At 39.5% G+C, this 18,027-nt stretch overlaps 53 non-coding genes across 53 annotated transcripts; all 53 read left to right on the top strand.

Annotated features, from left to right (window-relative positions):
- Nucleotides 1-77: 77 nt before the first annotated feature.
- trnaa-ugc (transfer RNA alanine (anticodon UGC)) lies at nucleotides 78-149 on the top strand. The gene has a single exon. It is a non-coding gene; the product is annotated as a tRNA-Ala (tRNA).
- A 528-nt stretch (nucleotides 150-677) lies between these two features.
- trnaa-ugc (transfer RNA alanine (anticodon UGC)) lies at nucleotides 678-749 on the top strand. The gene has a single exon. It is a non-coding gene; the product is annotated as a tRNA-Ala (tRNA).
- Nucleotides 750-1,003: 254 nt separating this feature from the next.
- Nucleotides 1,004-1,075, top strand: trnaa-ugc (transfer RNA alanine (anticodon UGC)). The gene has a single exon. It is a non-coding gene; the product is annotated as a tRNA-Ala (tRNA).
- A 255-nt stretch (nucleotides 1,076-1,330) lies between these two features.
- Nucleotides 1,331-1,402, top strand: trnaa-cgc (transfer RNA alanine (anticodon CGC)). The gene has a single exon. It is a non-coding gene; the product is annotated as a tRNA-Ala (tRNA).
- Nucleotides 1,403-1,721: 319 nt separating this feature from the next.
- trnaa-ugc (transfer RNA alanine (anticodon UGC)) lies at nucleotides 1,722-1,793 on the top strand. The gene has a single exon. It is a non-coding gene; the product is annotated as a tRNA-Ala (tRNA).
- Nucleotides 1,794-2,047: 254 nt separating this feature from the next.
- On the top strand, nucleotides 2,048-2,119 carry trnaa-cgc (transfer RNA alanine (anticodon CGC)). The gene has a single exon. It is a non-coding gene; the product is annotated as a tRNA-Ala (tRNA).
- A 145-nt stretch (nucleotides 2,120-2,264) lies between these two features.
- On the top strand, nucleotides 2,265-2,336 carry trnaa-ugc (transfer RNA alanine (anticodon UGC)). Its single transcript has one exon. It is a non-coding gene; the product is annotated as a tRNA-Ala (tRNA).
- Nucleotides 2,337-2,590: 254 nt separating this feature from the next.
- On the top strand, nucleotides 2,591-2,662 carry trnaa-ugc (transfer RNA alanine (anticodon UGC)). Its single transcript has one exon. It is a non-coding gene; the product is annotated as a tRNA-Ala (tRNA).
- A 254-nt stretch (nucleotides 2,663-2,916) lies between these two features.
- Nucleotides 2,917-2,988, top strand: trnaa-cgc (transfer RNA alanine (anticodon CGC)). Its single transcript has one exon. It is a non-coding gene; the product is annotated as a tRNA-Ala (tRNA).
- A 145-nt stretch (nucleotides 2,989-3,133) lies between these two features.
- Nucleotides 3,134-3,205, top strand: trnaa-ugc (transfer RNA alanine (anticodon UGC)). Its single transcript has one exon. It is a non-coding gene; the product is annotated as a tRNA-Ala (tRNA).
- Nucleotides 3,206-3,567: 362 nt separating this feature from the next.
- On the top strand, nucleotides 3,568-3,639 carry trnaa-ugc (transfer RNA alanine (anticodon UGC)). Its single transcript has one exon. It is a non-coding gene; the product is annotated as a tRNA-Ala (tRNA).
- Nucleotides 3,640-3,893: 254 nt separating this feature from the next.
- trnaa-cgc (transfer RNA alanine (anticodon CGC)) lies at nucleotides 3,894-3,965 on the top strand. The gene has a single exon. It is a non-coding gene; the product is annotated as a tRNA-Ala (tRNA).
- A 145-nt stretch (nucleotides 3,966-4,110) lies between these two features.
- trnaa-ugc (transfer RNA alanine (anticodon UGC)) lies at nucleotides 4,111-4,182 on the top strand. Its single transcript has one exon. It is a non-coding gene; the product is annotated as a tRNA-Ala (tRNA).
- Nucleotides 4,183-4,710: 528 nt separating this feature from the next.
- trnaa-ugc (transfer RNA alanine (anticodon UGC)) lies at nucleotides 4,711-4,782 on the top strand. Its single transcript has one exon. It is a non-coding gene; the product is annotated as a tRNA-Ala (tRNA).
- Nucleotides 4,783-5,036: 254 nt separating this feature from the next.
- On the top strand, nucleotides 5,037-5,108 carry trnaa-ugc (transfer RNA alanine (anticodon UGC)). Its single transcript has one exon. It is a non-coding gene; the product is annotated as a tRNA-Ala (tRNA).
- Nucleotides 5,109-5,363: 255 nt separating this feature from the next.
- Nucleotides 5,364-5,435, top strand: trnaa-cgc (transfer RNA alanine (anticodon CGC)). Its single transcript has one exon. It is a non-coding gene; the product is annotated as a tRNA-Ala (tRNA).
- Nucleotides 5,436-5,754: 319 nt separating this feature from the next.
- Nucleotides 5,755-5,826, top strand: trnaa-ugc (transfer RNA alanine (anticodon UGC)). The gene has a single exon. It is a non-coding gene; the product is annotated as a tRNA-Ala (tRNA).
- A 254-nt stretch (nucleotides 5,827-6,080) lies between these two features.
- trnaa-cgc (transfer RNA alanine (anticodon CGC)) lies at nucleotides 6,081-6,152 on the top strand. The gene has a single exon. It is a non-coding gene; the product is annotated as a tRNA-Ala (tRNA).
- A 315-nt stretch (nucleotides 6,153-6,467) lies between these two features.
- trnaa-ugc (transfer RNA alanine (anticodon UGC)) lies at nucleotides 6,468-6,539 on the top strand. The gene has a single exon. It is a non-coding gene; the product is annotated as a tRNA-Ala (tRNA).
- Nucleotides 6,540-6,793: 254 nt separating this feature from the next.
- On the top strand, nucleotides 6,794-6,865 carry trnaa-cgc (transfer RNA alanine (anticodon CGC)). Its single transcript has one exon. It is a non-coding gene; the product is annotated as a tRNA-Ala (tRNA).
- A 145-nt stretch (nucleotides 6,866-7,010) lies between these two features.
- trnaa-ugc (transfer RNA alanine (anticodon UGC)) lies at nucleotides 7,011-7,082 on the top strand. The gene has a single exon. It is a non-coding gene; the product is annotated as a tRNA-Ala (tRNA).
- Nucleotides 7,083-7,444: 362 nt separating this feature from the next.
- Nucleotides 7,445-7,516, top strand: trnaa-ugc (transfer RNA alanine (anticodon UGC)). Its single transcript has one exon. It is a non-coding gene; the product is annotated as a tRNA-Ala (tRNA).
- Nucleotides 7,517-7,944: 428 nt separating this feature from the next.
- trnaa-ugc (transfer RNA alanine (anticodon UGC)) lies at nucleotides 7,945-8,016 on the top strand. Its single transcript has one exon. It is a non-coding gene; the product is annotated as a tRNA-Ala (tRNA).
- Nucleotides 8,017-8,271: 255 nt separating this feature from the next.
- On the top strand, nucleotides 8,272-8,343 carry trnaa-cgc (transfer RNA alanine (anticodon CGC)). Its single transcript has one exon. It is a non-coding gene; the product is annotated as a tRNA-Ala (tRNA).
- Nucleotides 8,344-8,488: 145 nt separating this feature from the next.
- On the top strand, nucleotides 8,489-8,560 carry trnaa-ugc (transfer RNA alanine (anticodon UGC)). The gene has a single exon. It is a non-coding gene; the product is annotated as a tRNA-Ala (tRNA).
- A 254-nt stretch (nucleotides 8,561-8,814) lies between these two features.
- Nucleotides 8,815-8,886, top strand: trnaa-ugc (transfer RNA alanine (anticodon UGC)). Its single transcript has one exon. It is a non-coding gene; the product is annotated as a tRNA-Ala (tRNA).
- A 255-nt stretch (nucleotides 8,887-9,141) lies between these two features.
- Nucleotides 9,142-9,213, top strand: trnaa-cgc (transfer RNA alanine (anticodon CGC)). The gene has a single exon. It is a non-coding gene; the product is annotated as a tRNA-Ala (tRNA).
- Nucleotides 9,214-9,528: 315 nt separating this feature from the next.
- On the top strand, nucleotides 9,529-9,600 carry trnaa-ugc (transfer RNA alanine (anticodon UGC)). Its single transcript has one exon. It is a non-coding gene; the product is annotated as a tRNA-Ala (tRNA).
- Nucleotides 9,601-9,854: 254 nt separating this feature from the next.
- trnaa-cgc (transfer RNA alanine (anticodon CGC)) lies at nucleotides 9,855-9,926 on the top strand. The gene has a single exon. It is a non-coding gene; the product is annotated as a tRNA-Ala (tRNA).
- A 145-nt stretch (nucleotides 9,927-10,071) lies between these two features.
- trnaa-ugc (transfer RNA alanine (anticodon UGC)) lies at nucleotides 10,072-10,143 on the top strand. The gene has a single exon. It is a non-coding gene; the product is annotated as a tRNA-Ala (tRNA).
- A 254-nt stretch (nucleotides 10,144-10,397) lies between these two features.
- On the top strand, nucleotides 10,398-10,469 carry trnaa-ugc (transfer RNA alanine (anticodon UGC)). Its single transcript has one exon. It is a non-coding gene; the product is annotated as a tRNA-Ala (tRNA).
- A 255-nt stretch (nucleotides 10,470-10,724) lies between these two features.
- trnaa-cgc (transfer RNA alanine (anticodon CGC)) lies at nucleotides 10,725-10,796 on the top strand. The gene has a single exon. It is a non-coding gene; the product is annotated as a tRNA-Ala (tRNA).
- Nucleotides 10,797-11,111: 315 nt separating this feature from the next.
- trnaa-ugc (transfer RNA alanine (anticodon UGC)) lies at nucleotides 11,112-11,183 on the top strand. The gene has a single exon. It is a non-coding gene; the product is annotated as a tRNA-Ala (tRNA).
- A 254-nt stretch (nucleotides 11,184-11,437) lies between these two features.
- trnaa-cgc (transfer RNA alanine (anticodon CGC)) lies at nucleotides 11,438-11,509 on the top strand. Its single transcript has one exon. It is a non-coding gene; the product is annotated as a tRNA-Ala (tRNA).
- Nucleotides 11,510-11,654: 145 nt separating this feature from the next.
- trnaa-ugc (transfer RNA alanine (anticodon UGC)) lies at nucleotides 11,655-11,726 on the top strand. The gene has a single exon. It is a non-coding gene; the product is annotated as a tRNA-Ala (tRNA).
- Nucleotides 11,727-12,088: 362 nt separating this feature from the next.
- trnaa-ugc (transfer RNA alanine (anticodon UGC)) lies at nucleotides 12,089-12,160 on the top strand. Its single transcript has one exon. It is a non-coding gene; the product is annotated as a tRNA-Ala (tRNA).
- Nucleotides 12,161-12,588: 428 nt separating this feature from the next.
- trnaa-ugc (transfer RNA alanine (anticodon UGC)) lies at nucleotides 12,589-12,660 on the top strand. The gene has a single exon. It is a non-coding gene; the product is annotated as a tRNA-Ala (tRNA).
- Nucleotides 12,661-12,914: 254 nt separating this feature from the next.
- trnaa-ugc (transfer RNA alanine (anticodon UGC)) lies at nucleotides 12,915-12,986 on the top strand. Its single transcript has one exon. It is a non-coding gene; the product is annotated as a tRNA-Ala (tRNA).
- A 254-nt stretch (nucleotides 12,987-13,240) lies between these two features.
- trnaa-cgc (transfer RNA alanine (anticodon CGC)) lies at nucleotides 13,241-13,312 on the top strand. Its single transcript has one exon. It is a non-coding gene; the product is annotated as a tRNA-Ala (tRNA).
- A 319-nt stretch (nucleotides 13,313-13,631) lies between these two features.
- On the top strand, nucleotides 13,632-13,703 carry trnaa-ugc (transfer RNA alanine (anticodon UGC)). Its single transcript has one exon. It is a non-coding gene; the product is annotated as a tRNA-Ala (tRNA).
- A 254-nt stretch (nucleotides 13,704-13,957) lies between these two features.
- Nucleotides 13,958-14,029, top strand: trnaa-cgc (transfer RNA alanine (anticodon CGC)). Its single transcript has one exon. It is a non-coding gene; the product is annotated as a tRNA-Ala (tRNA).
- A 315-nt stretch (nucleotides 14,030-14,344) lies between these two features.
- Nucleotides 14,345-14,416, top strand: trnaa-ugc (transfer RNA alanine (anticodon UGC)). Its single transcript has one exon. It is a non-coding gene; the product is annotated as a tRNA-Ala (tRNA).
- Nucleotides 14,417-14,670: 254 nt separating this feature from the next.
- Nucleotides 14,671-14,742, top strand: trnaa-cgc (transfer RNA alanine (anticodon CGC)). Its single transcript has one exon. It is a non-coding gene; the product is annotated as a tRNA-Ala (tRNA).
- A 145-nt stretch (nucleotides 14,743-14,887) lies between these two features.
- Nucleotides 14,888-14,959, top strand: trnaa-ugc (transfer RNA alanine (anticodon UGC)). Its single transcript has one exon. It is a non-coding gene; the product is annotated as a tRNA-Ala (tRNA).
- Nucleotides 14,960-15,321: 362 nt separating this feature from the next.
- trnaa-ugc (transfer RNA alanine (anticodon UGC)) lies at nucleotides 15,322-15,393 on the top strand. Its single transcript has one exon. It is a non-coding gene; the product is annotated as a tRNA-Ala (tRNA).
- Nucleotides 15,394-15,821: 428 nt separating this feature from the next.
- trnaa-ugc (transfer RNA alanine (anticodon UGC)) lies at nucleotides 15,822-15,893 on the top strand. The gene has a single exon. It is a non-coding gene; the product is annotated as a tRNA-Ala (tRNA).
- Nucleotides 15,894-16,148: 255 nt separating this feature from the next.
- trnaa-cgc (transfer RNA alanine (anticodon CGC)) lies at nucleotides 16,149-16,220 on the top strand. Its single transcript has one exon. It is a non-coding gene; the product is annotated as a tRNA-Ala (tRNA).
- A 145-nt stretch (nucleotides 16,221-16,365) lies between these two features.
- Nucleotides 16,366-16,437, top strand: trnaa-ugc (transfer RNA alanine (anticodon UGC)). The gene has a single exon. It is a non-coding gene; the product is annotated as a tRNA-Ala (tRNA).
- A 254-nt stretch (nucleotides 16,438-16,691) lies between these two features.
- On the top strand, nucleotides 16,692-16,763 carry trnaa-ugc (transfer RNA alanine (anticodon UGC)). Its single transcript has one exon. It is a non-coding gene; the product is annotated as a tRNA-Ala (tRNA).
- Nucleotides 16,764-17,018: 255 nt separating this feature from the next.
- Nucleotides 17,019-17,090, top strand: trnaa-cgc (transfer RNA alanine (anticodon CGC)). Its single transcript has one exon. It is a non-coding gene; the product is annotated as a tRNA-Ala (tRNA).
- Nucleotides 17,091-17,405: 315 nt separating this feature from the next.
- On the top strand, nucleotides 17,406-17,477 carry trnaa-ugc (transfer RNA alanine (anticodon UGC)). The gene has a single exon. It is a non-coding gene; the product is annotated as a tRNA-Ala (tRNA).
- A 254-nt stretch (nucleotides 17,478-17,731) lies between these two features.
- trnaa-cgc (transfer RNA alanine (anticodon CGC)) lies at nucleotides 17,732-17,803 on the top strand. Its single transcript has one exon. It is a non-coding gene; the product is annotated as a tRNA-Ala (tRNA).
- A 145-nt stretch (nucleotides 17,804-17,948) lies between these two features.
- trnaa-ugc (transfer RNA alanine (anticodon UGC)) lies at nucleotides 17,949-18,020 on the top strand. Its single transcript has one exon. It is a non-coding gene; the product is annotated as a tRNA-Ala (tRNA).
- The last annotated feature ends 7 nt before the right edge of the window (nucleotides 18,021-18,027 follow it).

Here is an 18,027-nt window from a genome sequence, read left to right as displayed (position 1 = left end):
GCTTTGACCTTAATAACCTTTAAATTTTGATTTAAAGGCACATCTAGGTAAATAACAGAACAATCTGATCTTCAAGAGGGGATGTAGCTCAGTGGTAGAGCGCATGCTTTGCATGTATGAGGTCCTGGGTTCAATCCCCAGCATCTCCAAGCAATGTTGATCTTTCCATCACTTGCCTTGCTTGTTTCTTAAACCTCAGTGGTAGAGCACATGCTTAGCATGTATTAGGTCCTGGGTTTAATCCCAATTATCTCCAAGCAATGTTGATCTTTCCAACACTTGCTTTGCTTGTTTCTTTAACTCAGTGGTACAGCAAATCCTTCGCATGTATTAGGTCGTGGGTTCAATCCTCAGCATCTCCAAGCAATGTTGATCTTTCCAACACTTGCTTTGCTTGTTTCTTTAACTCAGTGGTACAGCAAATCCTTCGCATGTATTAGGTCGTGGGTTCAATCCTCAGCATCTCCAAGCAATGTTGATCTTTCCAACACTTGCTTTGCTTGTTTCTTAAACCTCAATGCTAGAGCGCATGCTTCGGAACTTTCCAATACTTGCTTTGTTTGTGTCTTGAACCTCAAAATCACATTTCTATGCATTCCAGCTTTGACCTTAATAAACGGTAAATTTTAAATTAAAGGCACATCTAGGTAAGTAAAAGAACAAGCTTAATGACAAGAGGGGATGTAGCTCAGTGGTAGAGCGCATGCTTTGCATGTATGAGGTCCTGGGTTCAATCCCCAGCATCTCCAAGCAATGTTGATCTTTCCAATACTTGCTTCACTTGTTTTTAAACTCAGTGGTAGACCAAATCCTTCGCATGTATTAGGTCGTTGGTTCAATCCTCAGCATCTCCAAGCAATGTGGAATTGTCAAGTACTTTCTTTACTTTTGACTTGAACCTCAAAATTACTTTTGTATGCATTCCAGTTTTGACTTTTATAAACGAAAAAATTTGATATAAAGGCACATCTAGGTAAATAACAGAACAAGCTTATCTTCAAGAGGGGATGTAGCTCAGTGGTAGAGCGCATGCTTTGCATGTATGAGGTCCTGGGTTCAATCCCCAGCATCTCCAAGCAATGCTGATCTTTCCAACACTTGCTTTGCTTGTTTCTTTAACTCAGTGGTACAGCAAATCCTTCGCATGTATTAGGTCGTGGGTTCAATCCTCAGCATCTCCAAGCAATGTGTAATTGTCAAGTACTTTCTTTACTTTTGACTTGAACCTCAAAATTACTTTTGTATGCATTCCAGTTTTGACTTTTATAAACGAAAAAATTTGATATAAAGGCACATCTAGGTAAATAACAGAACACACTGGTCACAAAGAGGGGATATAGCTCAGTGGTAGAGCGCATGCTTCGCATGTATGAGGTCCTGGGTTCAATCCCCAGCATCTCCAAGCAATTTGGAGCTTACCAATACTTATTTTGTGTCTTGAACCTCAAAGTCACATTTCTATGCATTCCAGCTTTGACCTTAATAAACGGTAAATTTTAAATTAAAGGCACATCTAGGTAAGTAACAGAACAAGCTTAACTTCAAGAGGAGATGTAGCTCAGTGGTAGAGCGCATGCTTCGGAACTTTCCAATACTTGCTTTGTTTGTGTCTTGAACCTCAAAATCACATTTCTATGCATTCCAGCTTTGACCTTAATAAACGGTAAATTTTAAATTAAAGGCACATCTAGGTAAGTAAAAGAACAAGCTTAATGACAAGAGGGGATGTAGCTCAGTGGTAGAGCGCATGCTTTGCATGTATTAGGTCGTGGGTTCAATCCCCAGCATCTCCAAGCAATGTTGATCTTTCCAACACTTGCTTTACTTGTTTTTAAACTCAGTGGTAGACCAAATCCTTCGCATGTATTAGGTCGTTGGTTCAATCCTCAGCATCTCCAAGCAATGTGTAATTGTCAAGTACTTTCTTTACTTTTGACTTGAACCTCAAAATTACTTTTGTATGCATTCCAGTTTTGACTTTTATAAACGAAAAAATTTGATATAAAGGCACATCTAGGTAAATAACAGAACACACTGGTCACAAAGAGGGGATGTAGCTCAGTGGTAGAGCGCATGCTTCGCATGTATGAGGTCCTGGGTTCAATCCCCAGCATCTCCAAGCAATTTGGAGCTTACCAATACTTGTTTTGTGTCTTGAACCTCATAGTCACATTTCTATGCATTCCAGCTTTGACCTTAATAAACGGTAAATTTTAAATTAAAGGCACATCTAGGTAACTAAAAGAACAAGCTTAATTACAAGAGGGGATGTAGCTCAGTGGTAGAGCGCATGCTTTGCATGTATGAGGTCCTGGGTTCAATCCCCAGCATCTCCAAGCAATGTTGATCTTTCCAACACTTGCTTTACTTGTTTTTAAACTCAGTGGTAGACCAAATCCTTCGCATGTATTAGGTCGTTGGTTCAATCCTCAGCATCTCCAAGCAATGTGTAATTGTCAAGTACTTTCTTTACTTTTGACTTGAACCTCAAAATTACTTTTGTATGCATTCCAGTTTTGACTTTTATAAACGAAAAAATTTGATATAAAGGCACATCTAGGTAAATAACAGAACAAGCTTATCTTCAAGAGGGGATGTAGCTCAGTGGTAGAGCGCATGCTTTGCATGTATTAGGTCGTGGGTTCAATCCCCAGCATCTCCAAGCAATGTTGATCTTTCCAACACTTGCTTTACTTGTTTTTAAACTCAGTGGTAGACCAAATCCTTCGCATGTATTAGGTCGTTGGTTCAATCCTCAGCATCTCCAAGCAATGTGTAATTGTCAAGTACTTTCTTTACTTTTGACTTGAACCTCAAAATTACTTTTGTATGCATTCCAGTTTTGACTTTTATAAACGAAAAAATTTGATATAAAGGCACATCTAGGTAAATAACAGAACACACTGGTCACAAAGAGGGGATGTAGCTCAGTGGTAGAGCGCATGCTTCGCATGTATGAGGTCCTGGGTTCAGTCCCCAGCATCTCCAAGCAATTTGGAGCTTACCAATACTTGTTTTGTGTCTTGAACCTCAAAGTCACATTTCTATGCATTCCAGCTTTGACCTTAATAAATGGTAAATTTTGATTTAAAGGCACATCTAGGTAAGTAACAGAACAAGCTTATCTTCAAGAGGGGATGTAGCTCAGTGGTAGAGCGCATGCTTTGCATGTATGAGGTCCTGGGTTCAATCCCCAGCATCTCCAAGCAATGTTGATCTTTCCATCACTTGCCTTGCTTGTTTCTTAAACCTCAGTGGTAGAGCACATGCTTAGCATGTATTAGGTCCTGGGTTTAATCCCAATTATCTCCAAGCAATGTTGATCTTTCCAACACTTGCTTTGCTTGTTTCTTTAACTCAGTGGTACAGCAAATCCTTCGCATGTATTAGGTCGTGGGTTCAATCCTCAGCATCTCCAAGCAATGTTGATCTTTCCAACACTTGCTTTGTTTGTGTCTTGAACCTCAAAATCACATTTCTATGCATTCCAGCTTTGACCTTAATAAACGGTACATTTTAATTTAAAGGCACATCTAGGTAAGAAACAGAACAAACTTATCTTTAGGAGGGGATGTAGCTCAGTGGTAGAGCGCATGCTTTGCATGTATGAGGTCCTGGGTTCAATCCCCAGCATCTCCAAGCAATGTTGATCTTTCAAGCACTTGCTTTACTTGTTTTGAAACTCAGTGGTAGAGCAAATCCTTCGGATGTATTAGGTCGTTGGTTCAATCCTCAGCATCTCCAAGCAATGTGTAATTGTCAAGTACTTTCTTTACTTTTGACTTGAACCTCAAAATTACTTTTGTATGCATTCCAGTTTTGACTTTTATAAACGAAAAAAATTTATATAAAGGCACATCTAGGTAAATAACAGAACACACTGGTCACAAAGAGGGGATGTAGCTCAGTGGTAGAGCGCATGCTTCGCATGTATGAGGTCCTGGGTTCAATCCCCAGCATCTCCAAGCAGTTTGGAGCTTACCAATACTTGTTTTGTGTCTTGAACCTCAAAATCACATTTCTACGCATTCCAGCTTTGACCTTAATAACCTTTAAATTTTGATTTAAAGGCACATCTAGGTAAGTAACAGAACAATCTGATCTTCAAGAGGGGATGTAGCTCAGTGGTAGAGCGCATGCTTTGCATGTATGAGGTCCTGGGTTCAATCCCCAGCATCTCCAAGCAATGTTGATCTTTCCATCACTTGCCTTGCTTGTTTCTTAAACCTCAGTGGTAGAGCACATGCTTAGCATGTATTAGGTCCTGGGTTTAATCCCAATTATCTCCAAGCAATGTTGATCTTTCCAACACTTGCTTTGCTTGTTTCTTTAACTCAGTGGTACAGCAAATCCTTCGCATGTATTAGGTCGTGGGTTCAATCCTCAGCATCTCCAAGCAATGTTGATCTTTCCAACACTTGCTTTGCTTGTTTCTTTAACTCAGTGGTACAGCAAATCCTTCGCATGTATTAGGTCGTGGGTTCAATCCTCAGCATCTCCAAGCAATGTTGATCTTTCCAACACTTGCTTTGCTTGTTTCTTAAACCTCAATGCTAGAGCGCATGCTTCGGAACTTTCCAATACTTGCTTTGTTTGTGTCTTGAACCTCAAAATCACATTTCTATGCATTCCAGCTTTGACCTTAATAAACGGTAAATTTTAAATTAAAGGCACATCTAGGTAAGTAAAAGAACAAGCTTAATGACACGAGGGGATGTAGCTCAGTGGTAGAGCGCATGCTTTGCATGTATGAGGTCCTGGGTTCAATCCCCAGCATCTCCAAGCAATGTTGATCTTTCCAATACTTGCTTCACTTGTTTTTAAACTCAGTGGTAGACCAAATCCTTCTCATGTATTAGGTCGTTGGTTCAATCCTCAGCATCTCCAAGCAATGTGGAATTGTCAAGTACTTTCTTTACTTTTGACTTGAACCTCAAAATTACTTTTGTATGCATTCCAGTTTTGACTTTTATAAACGAAAAAATTTGATATAAAGGCACATCTAGGTAAATAACAGAACAAGCTTATCTTCAAGAGGGGATGTAGCTCAGTGGTAGAGCGCATGCTTTGCATGTATGAGGTCCTGGGTTCAATCCCCAGCATCTCCAAGCAATGCTGATCTTTCCAACACTTGCTTTGCTTGTTTCTTTAACTCAGTGGTACAGCAAATCCTTCGCATGTATTAGGTCGTGGGTTCAATCCTCAGCATCTCCAAGCAATGTGTAATTGTCAAGTACTTTCTTTACTTTTGACTTGAACCTCAAAATTACTTTTGTATGCATTCCAGTTTTGACTTTTATAAACGAAAAAATTTGATATAAAGGCACATCTAGGTAAATAACAGAACACACTGGTCACAAAGAGGGGATATAGCTCAGTGGTAGAGCGCATGCTTCGCATGTATGAGGTCCTGGGTTCAATCCCCAGCATCTCCAAGCAATTTGGAGCTTACCAATACTTATTTTGTGTCTTGAACCTCAAAGTCACATTTCTATGCATTCCAGCTTTGACCTTAATAAACGGTAAATTTTAAATTAAAGGCACATCTAGGTAAGTAACAGAACAAGCTTAACTTCAAGAGGAGATGTAGCTCAGTGGTAGAGCGCATGCTTCGGAACTTTCCAATACTTGCTTTGTTTGTGTCTTGAACCTCAAAATCACATTTCTATGCATTCCAGCTTTGACCTTAATAAACGGTAAATTTTAAATTAAAGACACATCTAGGTAAATAACAGAACAAGCTTATCTTCAAGAGGGGATGTAGCTCAGTGGTAGAGCGCATGCTTTGCATGTATTAGGTCGTGGGTTCAATCCCCAGCATCTCCAAGCAATGTTGATCTTTCCAACACTTGCTTTACTTGTTTTTAAACTCAGTGGTAGACCAAATCCTTCGCATGTATTAGGTCGTTGGTTCAATCCTCAGCATCTCCAAGCAATGTGTAATTGTCAAGTACTTTCTTTACTTTTGACTTGAACCTCAAAATTACTTTTGTATGCATTCCAGTTTTGACTTTTATAAACGAAAAAATTTGATATAAAGGCACATCTAGGTAAATAACAGAACACACTGGTCACAAAGAGGGGATGTAGCTCAGTGGTAGAGCGCATGCTTCGCATGTATGAGGTCCTGGGTTCAATCCCCAGCATCTCCAAGCAATGTTGATCTTTCCAACACTTGCTTTGCTTGTTTCTTTAACTCAGTGGTACAGCAAATCCTTCGCATGTATTAGGTCGTGGGTTCAATCCTCAGCATCTCCAAGCAATGTTGATCTTTCCAACACTTGCTTTGCTTGTTTCTTAAACCTCAATGCTAAAGCGCATGCTTCGGAACTTTCCAATACTTGCTTTGTTTGTGTCTTGAACCTCAAAATCACATTTCTATGCATTCCAGCTTTGACCTTAATAAACGGTAAATTTTAAATTAAAGGCACATCTAGGTAAGTAAAAGAACAAGCTTAATGACAAGAGGGGATGTAGCTCAGTGGTAGAGCGCATGCTTTGCATGTATGAGGTCCTGGGTTCAATCCCCAGCATCTCCAAGCAATGTTGATCTTTCCAACACTTGCTTCACTTGTTTTTAAACTCAGTGGTAGACCAAATCCTTCGCATGTATTAGGTCGTTGGTTCAATCCTCAGCATCTCCAAGCAATGTGTAATTGTCAAGTACTTTCTTTACTTTTGACTTGAACCTCAAAATTACTTTTGTATGCATTCCAGTTTTGACTTTTATAAACGAAAAAATTTGAGATAAAGGCACATCTAGGTAAATAACAGAACACACTGGTCACAAAGAGGGGATGTAGCTCAGTGGTAGAGCGCATGCTTCGCATGTATGAGGTCCTGGGTTCAATCCCCAGCATCTCCAAGCAATTTGGAGCTTACCAATACTTGTTTTGTGTCTTGAACCTCAAAGTCACATTTCTATGCATTCCAGCTTTGACCTTAATAAATGGTAAATTTTGATTTAAAGGCACATCTAGGTAAGTAACAGAACAAGCTTATCTTCAAGAGGGGATGTAGCTCAGTGGTAGAGCGCATGCTTTGCATGTATGAGGTCCTGGGTTCAATCCCCAGCATCTCCAAGCAATGTTGATCTTTCCATCACTTGCCTTGCTTGTTTCTTAAACCTCAGTGGTAGAGCACATGCTTAGCATGTATTAGGTCCTGGGTTTAATCCCAATTATCTCCAAGCAATGTTGATCTTTCCAACACTTGCTTTGCTTGTTTCTTTAACTCAGTGGTACAGCAAATCCTTCGCATGTATTAGGTCGTGGGTTCAATCCTCAGCATCTCCAAGCAATGTTGATCTTTCCAACACTTGCTTTGTTTGTGTCTTGAACCTCAAAATCACATTTCTATGCATTCCAGCTTTGACCTTAATAAACGGTACATTTTAATTTAAAGGCACATCTAGGTAAGAAACAGAACAAACTTATCTTTAGGAGGGGATGTAGCTCAGTGGTAGAGCGCATGCTTTGCATGTATGAGGTCCTGGGTTCAATCCCCAGCATCTCCAAGCAATGTTGATCTTTCAAGCACTTGCTTTACTTGTTTTGAAACTCAGTGGTAGAGCAAATCCTTCGGATGTATTAGGTCGTTGGTTCAATCCTCAGCATCTCCAAGCAATGTGTAATTGTCAAGTACTTTCTTTACTTTTGACTTGAACCTCAAAATTACTTTTGTATGCATTCCAGTTTTGACTTTTATAAACGAAAAAAATTTATATAAAGGCACATCTAGGTAAATAACAGAACACACTGGTCACAAAGAGGGGATGTAGCTCAGTGGTAGAGCGCATGCTTCGGAACTTTCCAATACTTGCTTTGTTTGTGTCTTGAACCTCAAAATCACATTTCTATGCATTCCAGCTTTGACCTTAATAAACGGTAAATTTTAAATTAAAGGCACATCTAGGTAAGTAAAAGAACAAGCTTAATGACAAGAGGGGATGTAGCTCAGTGGTAGAGCGCATGCTTTGCATGTATTAGGTCGTGGGTTCAATCCCCAGCATCTCCAAGCAATGTTGATCTTTCCAACACTTGCTTTACTTGTTTTTAAACTCAGTGGTAGAGCAAATCCTTCGCATGTATTAGGTCGTTGGTTCAATCCTCAGCATCTCCAAGCAATGTGTAATTGTCAAGTACTTTCTTTACTTTTGACTTGAACCTCAAAATTACTTTTGTATGCATTCCAGTTTTTGACTTTTATAAACGAAAAAATTTGATATAAAGGCACATCTAGGTAAATAACAGAACACACTGGTCACAAAGAGGGGATGTAGCTCAGTGGTAGAGCGCATGCTTCGCATGTATGAGGTCCTGGGTTCAATCCCCAGCATCTCCAAGCAATTTGGAGCTTACCAATACTTGTTTTGTGTCTTGAACCTCATAGTCACATTTCTATGCATTCCAGCTTTGACCTTAATAAACGGTAAATTTTAAATTAAAGGCACATCTAGGTAACTAAAAGAACAAGCTTAATTACAAGAGGGGATGTAGCTCAGTGGTAGAGCGCATGCTTTGCATGTATGAGGTCCTGGGTTCAATCCCCAGCATCTCCAAGCAATGTTGATCTTTCCAACACTTGCTTTACTTGTTTTTAAACTCAGTGGTAGACCAAATCCTTCGCATGTATTAGGTCGTTGGTTCAATCCTCAGCATCTCCAAGCAATGTGTAATTGTCAAGTACTTTCTTTACTTTTGACTTGAACCTCAAAATTACTTTTGTATGCATTCCAGTTTTGACTTTTATAAACGAAAAAATTTGATATAAAGGCACATCTAGGTAAATAACAGAACAAGCTTATCTTCAAGAGGGGATGTAGCTCAGTGGTAGAGCGCATGCTTTGCATGTATGAGGTCCTGGGTTCAATCCCCAGCATCTCCAAGCAATGTTGATCTTTCCAACACTTGCTTTACTTGTTTTTAAACTCAGTGGTAGACCAAATCCTTCGCATGTATTAGGTCGTTGGTTCAATCCTCAGCATCTCCAAGCAATGTGGAATTGTCAAGTACTTTCTTTACTTTTGACTTGAACCTCAAAATTCCTTTTGTATGCATTCCAGTTTTGACTTTTATAAACGAAAAAAATTTGATATAAAGGCACATCTAGGTAAATAACAGAACACACTGGTCACAAAGAGGGGATGTAGCTCAGTGGTAGAGCGCATGCTTCGCATGTATGAGGTCCTGGGTTCAATCCCCAGCATCTCCAAGCAATGTTGATCTTTCCAACACTTGCTTTGCTTGTTTCTTTAACTCAGTGGTACAGCAAATCCTTCGCATGTATTAGGTCGTGGGTTCAATCCTCAGCATCTCCAAGCAATGTTGATCTTTCCAACACTTGCTTTGCTTGTTTCTTAAACCTCAATGCTAGAGCGCATGCTTCGGAACTTTCCAATACTTGCTTTGTTTGTGTCTTGAACCTCAAAATCACATTTCTATGCATTCCAGCTTTGACCTTAATAAACGGTAAATTTTAAATTAAAGGCACATCTAGGTAAGTAAAAGAACAAGCTTAATGACAATAGGGGATGTAGCTCAGTGGTAGAGCGCATGCTTTGCATGTATGAGGTCCTGGGTTCAATCCCCAGCATCTCCAAGCAATGTTGATCTTTCCAACACTTGCTTCACTTGTTTTTAAACTCAGTGGTAGACCAAATCCTTCGCATGTATTAGGTCGTTGGTTCAATCCTCAGCATCTCCAAGCAATGTGTAATTGTCAAGTACTTTCTTTACTTTTGACTTGAACCTCAAAATTACTTTTGTATGCATTCCAGTTTTGACTTTTATAAACGAAAAAATTTGATATAAAGGCACATCTAGGTAAATAACAGAACACACTGGTCACAAAGAGGGGATGTAGCTCAGTGGTAGAGCGCATGCTTCGCATGTATGAGGTCCTGGGTTCAATCCCCAGCATCTCCAAGCAATTTGGAGCTTACCAATACTTGTTTTGTGTCTTGAACCTCATAGTCACATTTCTATGCATTCCAGCTTTGACCTTAATAAACGGTAAATTTTAAATTAAAGGCACATCTAGGTAACTAAAAGAACAAGCTTAATTACAAGAGGGGATGTAGCTCAGTGGTAGAGCGCATGCTTTGCATGTATGAGGTCCTGGGTTCAATCCCCAGCATCTCCAAGCAATGTTGATCTTTCCAACACTTGCTTTACTTGTTTTTAAACTCAGTGGTAGACCAAATCCTTCGCATGTATTAGGTCGTTGGTTCAATCCTCAGCATCTCCAAGCAATGTGTAATTGTCAAGTACTTTCTTTACTTTTGACTTGAACCTCAAAATTACTTTTGTATGCATTCCAGTTTTGACTTTTATAAACGAAAAAATTTGATATAAAGGCACATCTAGGTAAATAACAGAACAAGCTTATCTTCAAGAGGGGATGTAGCTCAGTGGTAGAGCGCATGCTTTGCATGTATGAGGTCCTGGGTTCAATCCCCAGCATCTCCAAGCAATGTTGATCTTTCCAACACTTGCTTTACTTGTTTTTAAACTCAGTGGTAGACCAAATCCTTCGCATGTATTAGGTCGTTGGTTCAATCCTCAGCATCTCCAAGCAATGTGGAATTGTCAAGTACTTTCTTTACTTTTGACTTGAACCTCAAAATTCCTTTTGTATGCATTCCAGTTTTGACTTTTATAAACGAAAAAAATTTGATATAAAGGCACATCTAGGTAAATAACAGAACACACTGGTCACAAAGAGGGGATGTAGCTCAGTGGTAGAGCGCATGCTTCGCATGTATGAGGTCCTGGGTTCAATCCCCAGCATCTCCAAGCAATGTTGATCTTTCCAACACTTGCTTTGCTTGTTTCTTTAACTCAGTGGTACAGCAAATCCTTCGCATGTATTAGGTCGTGGGTTCAATCCTCAGCATCTCCAAGCAATGTTGATCTTTCCAACACTTGCTTTGCTTGTTTCTTAAACCTCAATGCTAGAGCGCATGCTTCGGAACTTTCCAATACTTGCTTTGTTTGTGTCTTGAACCTCAAAATCACATTTCTATGCATTCCAGCTTTGACCTTAATAAACGGTAAATTTTAAATTAAAGGCACATCTAGGTAAGTAAAAGAACAAGCTTAATGACAAGAGGGGATGTAGCTCAGTGGTAGAGCGCATGCTTTGCATGTATGAGGTCCTGGGTTCAATCCCCAGTATCTCCAAGCAATGTTGATCTTTCCAACACTTGCTTCACTTGTTTTTAAACTCAGTGGTAGACCAAATCCTTCGCATGTATTAGGTCGTTGGTTCAATCCTCAGCATCTCCAAGCAATGTGTAATTGTCAAGTACTTTCTTTACTTTTGACTTGAACCTCAAAATTACTTTTGTATGCATTCCAGTTTTGACTTTTATAAACGAAAAAATTTGAGATAAAGGCACATCTAGGTAAATAACAGAACACACTGGTCACAAAGAGGGGATGTAGCTCAGTGGTAGAGCGCATGCTTCGCATGTATGAGGTCCTGGGTTCAATCCCCAGCATCTCCAAGCAATTTGGAGCTTACCAATACTTGTTTTGTGTCTTGAACCTCAAAGTCACATTTCTATGCATTCCAGCTTTGACCTTAATAAATGGTAAATTTTGATTTAAAGGCACATCTAGGTAAGTAACAGAACAAGCTTATCTTCAAGAGGGGATGTAGCTCAGTGGTAGAGCGCATGCTTTGCATGTATGAGGTCCTGGGTTCAATCCCCAGCATCTCCAAGCAATGTTGATCTTTCCATCACTTGCCTTGCTTGTTTCTTAAACCTCAGTGGTAGAGCACATGCTTAGCATGTATTAGGTCCTGGGTTTAATCCCAATTATCTCCAAGCAATGTTGATCTTTCCAACACTTGCTTTGCTTGTTTCTTTAACTCAGTGGTACAGCAAATCCTTCGCATGTATTAGGTCGTGGGTTCAATCCTCAGCATCTCCAAGCAATGTTGATCTTTCCAACACTTGCTTTGTTTGTGTCTTGAACCTCAAAATCACATTTCTATGCATTCCAGCTTTGACCTTAATAAACGGTACATTTTAATTTAAAGGCACATCTAGGTAAGAAACAGAACAAACTTATCTTTAGGAGGGGATGTAGCTCAGTGGTAGAGCGCATGCTTTGCATGTATGAGGTCCTGGGTTCAATCCCCAGCATCTCCAAGCAATGTTGATCTTTCAAGCACTTGCTTTACTTGTTTTGAAACTCAGTGGTAGAGCAAATCCTTCGGATGTATTAGGTCGTTGGTTCAATCCTCAGCATCTCCAAGCAATGTGTAATTGTCAAGTACTTTCTTTACTTTTGACTTGAACCTCAAAATTACTTTTGTATGCATTCCAGTTTTGACTTTTATAAACGAAAAAAATTTATATAAAGGCACATCTAGGTAAATAACAGAACACACTGGTCACAAAGAGGGGATGTAGCTCAGTGGTAGAGCGCATGCTTCGGAACTTTCCAATACTTGCTTTGTTTGTGTCTTGAACCTCAAAATCACATTTCTATGCATTCCAGCTTTGACCTTAATAAACGGTAAATTTTAAATTAAAGGCACATCTAGGTAAGTAAAAGAACAAGCTTAATGACACGAGGGGATGTAGCTCAGTGGTAGAGCGCATGCTTTGCATGTATGAGGTCCTGGGTTCAATCCCCAGCATCTCCAAGCAATGTTGATCTTTCCAATACTTGCTTCACTTGTTTTTAAACTCAGTGGTAGACCAAATCCTTCTCATGTATTAGGTCGTTGGTTCAATCCTCAGCATCTCCAAGCAATGTGGAATTGTCAAGTACTTTCTTTACTTTTGACTTGAACCTCAAAATTACTTTTGTATGCATTCCAGTTTTGACTTTTATAAACGAAAAAATTTGATATAAAGGCACATCTAGGTAAATAACAGAACAAGCTTATCTTCAAGAGGGGATGTAGCTCAGTGGTAGAGCGCATGCTTTGCATGTATGAGGTCCTGGGTTCAATCCCCAGCATCTCCAAGCAATGTTGATCTTTCCAACACTTGCTTTACTTGTTTTTAAACTCAGTGGTAGACCAAATCCTTCGCATGTATTAGGTCGTTGGTTCAATCCTCAGCATCTCCAAGCAATGTGTAATTGTCAAGTACTTTCTTTACTTTTGACTTGAACCTCAAAATTACTTTTGTATGCATTCCAGTTTTGACTTTTATAAACGAAAAAATTTGATATAAAGGCACATCTAGGTAAATAACAGAACACACTGGTCACAAAGAGGGGATATAGCTCAGTGGTAGAGCGCATGCTTCGCATGTATGAGGTCCTGGGTTCAATCCCCAGCATCTCCAAGCAATTTGGAGCTTACCAATACTTATTTTGTGTCTTGAACCTCAAAGTCACATTTCTATGCATTCCAGCTTTGACCTTAATAAACGGTAAATTTTAAATTAAAGGCACATCTAGGTAAGTAACAGAACAAGCTTAACTTCAAGAGGAGATGTAGCTCAGTGGTAGAGCGCATGCTTCGGAACTTTCCAATACTTGCTTTGTTTGTGTCTTGAACCTCAAAATCACATTTCTATGCATTCCAGCTTTGACCTTAATAAACGGTAAATTTTAAATTAAAGACACATCTAGGTAAATAACAGAACAAGCTTATCTTCAAGAGGGGATGTAGCTCAGTGGTAGAGCGCATGCTTTGCATGTATTAGGTCGTGGGTTCAATCCCCAGCATCTCCAAGCAATGTTGATCTTTCCAACACTTGCTTTACTTGTTTTTAAACTCAGTGGTAGACCAAATCCTTCGCATGTATTAGGTCGTTGGTTCAATCCTCAGCATCTCCAAGCAATGTGTAATTGTCAAGTACTTTCTTTACTTTTGACTTGAACCTCAAAATTACTTTTGTATGCATTCCAGTTTTGACTTTTATAAACGAAAAAATTTGATATAAAGGCACATCTAGGTAAATAACAGAACACACTGGTCACAAAGAGGGGATGTAGCTCAGTGGTAGAGCGCATGCTTCGCATGTATGAGGTCCTGGGTTCAATCCCCAGCATCTCCAAGCAATGTTGATCTTTCCAACACTTGCTTTGCTTGTTTCTTTAACTCAGTGGTACAGCAAATCCTTCGCATGTATTAGGTCGTGGGTTCAATCCTCAGCATCTCCAAGCAATGTTGATCTTTCCAACACTTGCTTTGCTTGTTTCTTAAACCTCAATGCTAGAGCGCATGCTTCGGAACTTTCCAATACTTGCTTTGTTTGTGTCTTGAACCTCAAAATCACATTTCTATGCATTCCAGCTTTGACCTTAATAAACGGTAAATTTTAAATTAAAGGCACATCTAGGTAAGTAAAAGAACAAGCTTAATGACAAGAGGGGATGTAGCTCAGTGGTAGAGCGCATGCTTTGCATGTATGAGGTCCTGGGTTCAATCCCCAGCATCTCCAAGCAATGTTGATCTTTCCAACACTTGCTTCACTTGTTTTTAAACTCAGTGGTAGACCAAATCCTTCGCATGTATTAGGTCGTTGGTTCAATCCTCAGCATCTCCAAGCAATGTGTAATTGTCAAGTACTTTCTTTACTTTTGACTTGAACCTCAAAATTACTTTTGTATGCATTCCAGTTTTGACTTTTATAAACGAAAAAATTTGAGATAAAGGCACATCTAGGTAAATAACAGAACACACTGGTCACAAAGAGGGGATGTAGCTCAGTGGTAGAGCGCATGCTTCGCATGTATGAGGTCCTGGGTTCAATCCCCAGCATCTCCAAGCAATTTGGAGCTTACCAATACTTGTTTTGTGTCTTGAACCTCAAAGTCACATTTCTATGCATTCCAGCTTTGACCTTAATAAATGGTAAATTTTGATTTAAAGGCACATCTAGGTAAGTAACAGAACAAGCTTATCTTCAAGAGGGGATGTAGCTCAGTGGTAGAGCGCATGCTTTGCATGTATGAGGTCCTGGGTTCAATCCCCAGCATCTCCAAGCAATGTTGATCTTTCCATCACTTGCCTTGCTTGTTTCTTAAACCTCAGTGGTAGAGCACATGCTTAGCATGTATTAGGTCCTGGGTTTAATCCCAATTATCTCCAAGCAATGTTGATCTTTCCAACACTTGCTTTGCTTGTTTCTTTAACTCAGTGGTACAGCAAATCCTTCGCATGTATTAGGTCGTGGGTTCAATCCTCAGCATCTCCAAGCAATGTTGATCTTTCCAACACTTGCTTTGTTTGTGTCTTGAACCTCAAAATCACATTTCTATGCATTCCAGCTTTGACCTTAATAAACGGTACATTTTAATTTAAAGGCACATCTAGGTAAGAAACAGAACAAACTTATCTTTAGGAGGGGATGTAGCTCAGTGGTAGAGCGCATGCTTTGCATGTATGAGGTCCTGGGTTCAATCCCCAGCATCTCCAAGCAATGTTGATCTTTCAAGCACTTGCTTTACTTGTTTTGAAACTCAGTGGTAGAGCAAATCCTTCGGATGTATTAGGTCGTTGGTTCAATCCTCAGCATCTCCAAGCAATGTGTAATTGTCAAGTACTTTCTTTACTTTTGACTTGAACCTCAAAATTACTTTTGTATGCATTCCAGTTTTGACTTTTATAAACGAAAAAAATTTATATAAAGGCACATCTAGGTAAATAACAGAACACACTGGTCACAAAGAGGGGATGTAGCTCAGTCGTAGAGCGCATGCTTCGGAACTTTCCAATACTTGCTTTGTTTGTGTCTTGAACCTCAAAATCACATTTCTATGCATTCCAGCTTTGACCTTAATAAACGGTAAATTTTAAATTAAAGGCACATCTAGGTAAGTAAAAGAACAAGCTTAATGACAAGAGGGGATGTAGCTCAGTGGTAGAGCGCATGCTTTGCATGTATTAGGTCGTGGGTTCAATCCCCAGCATCTCCAAGCAATGTTGATCTTTCCAACACTTGCTTTACTTGTTTTTAAACTCAGTGGTAGAGCAAATCCTTCGCATGTATTAGGTCGTTGGTTCAATCCTCAGCATCTCCAAGCAATGTGTAATTGTCAAGTACTTTCTTTACTTTTGACTTGAACCTCAAAATTACTTTTGTATGCATTCCAGTTTTTGACTTTTATAAACGAAAAAATTTGATATAAAGGCACATCTAGGTAAATAACAGAACACACTGGTCACAAAGAGGGGATGTAGCTCAGTGGTAGAGCGCATGCTTCGCATGTATGAGGTCCTGGGTTCAATCCCCAGCATCTCCAAGCAATTTGGAGCTTACCAATACTTGTTTTGTGTCTTGAACCTCATAGTCACATTTCTATGCATTCCAGCTTTGACCTTAATAAACGGTAAATTTTAAATTAAAGGCACATCTAGGTAACTAAAAGAACAAGCTTAATTACAAGAGGGGATGTAGCTCAGTGGTAGAGCGCATGCTTTGCATGTATGAGGTCCTGGGTTCAATCCCCAGCATCTCCAAGCAATGTTGATCTTTCCAACACTTGCTTTACTTGTTTTTAAACTCAGTGGTAGACCAAATCCTTCGCATGTATTAGGTCGTTGGTTCAATCCTCAGCATCTCCAAGCAATGTGTAATTGTCAAGTACTTTCTTTACTTTTGACTTGAACCTCAAAATTACTTTTGTATGCATTCCAGTTTTGACTTTTATAAACGAAAAAATTTGATATAAAGGCACATCTAGGTAAATAACAGAACAAGCTTATCTTCAAGAGGGGATGTAGCTCAGTGGTAGAGCGCATGCTTTGCATGTATGAGGTCCTGGGTTCAATCCCCAGCATCTCCAAGCAATGTTGATCTTTCCAACACTTGCTTTACTTGTTTTTAAACTCAGTGGTAGACCAAATCCTTCGCATGTATTAGGTCGTTGGTTCAATCCTCAGCATCTCCAAGCAATGTGGAATTGTCAAGTACTTTCTTTACTTTTGACTTGAACCTCAAAATTCCTTTTGTATGCATTCCAGTTTTGACTTTTATAAACGAAAAAAATTTGATATAAAGGCACATCTAGGTAAATAACAGAACACACTGGTCACAAAGAGGGGATGTAGCTCAGTGGTAGAGCGCATGCTTCGCATGTATGAGGTCCTGGGTTCAATCCCCAGCATCTCCAAGCAATGTTGATCTTTCCAACACTTGCTTTGCTTGTTTCTTTAACTCAGTGGTACAGCAAATCCTTCGCATGTATTAGGTCGTGGGTTCAATCCTCAGCATCTCCAAGCAATGTTGATCTTTCCAACACTTGCTTTGCTTGTTTCTTAAACCTCAATGCTAGAGCGCATGCTTCGGAACTTTCCAATACTTGCTTTGTTTGTGTCTTGAACCTCAAAATCACATTTCTATGCATTCCAGCTTTGACCTTAATAAACGGTAAATTTTAAATTAAAGGCACATCTAGGTAAGTAAAAGAACAAGCTTAATGACAATAGGGGATGTAGCTCAGTGGTAGAGCGCATGCTTTGCATGTATGAGGTCCTGGGTTCAATCCCCAGCAGCTCCAAGCAATGTTGATCTTTCCAACACTTGCTTCACTTGTTTTTAAACTCAGTGGTAGACCAAATCCTTCGCATGTATTAGGTCGTTGGTTCAATCCTCAGCATCTCCAAGCAATGTGTAATTGTCAAGTACTTTCTTTACTTTTGACTTGAACCTCAAAATTACTTTTGTATGCATTCCAGTTTTGACTTTTATAAACGAAAAAATTTGATATAAAGGCACATCTAGGTAAATAACAGAACACACTGGTCACAAAGAGGGGATGTAGCTCAGTGGTAGAGCGCATGCTTCGCATGTATGAGGTCCTGGGTTCAATCCCCAGCATCTCCAAGCAATTTGGAGCTTACCAATACTTGTTTTGTGTCTTGAACCTCATAGTCACATTTCTATGCATTCCAGCTTTGACCTTAATAAACGGTAAATTTTAAATTAAAGGCACATCTAGGTAACTAAAAGAACAAGCTTAATTACAAGAGGGGATGTAGCTCAGTGGTAGAGCGCATGCTTTGCATGTATGAGGTCCTGGGTTCAATCCCCAGCATCTCCAAGCAATG

The sequence above is a fragment of the Pimephales promelas genome, chromosome 8 (assembly GCF_988280905.1).
Source record: "Pimephales promelas chromosome 8, fPimPro1.hap1.1, whole genome shotgun sequence".
NCBI lineage: Eukaryota > Metazoa > Chordata > Actinopteri > Cypriniformes > Leuciscidae > Pimephales > Pimephales promelas.
The sequence above is the reverse complement of the archived record's forward strand: the minus strand, read 5'-3'. Positions and strand labels throughout refer to the sequence as shown.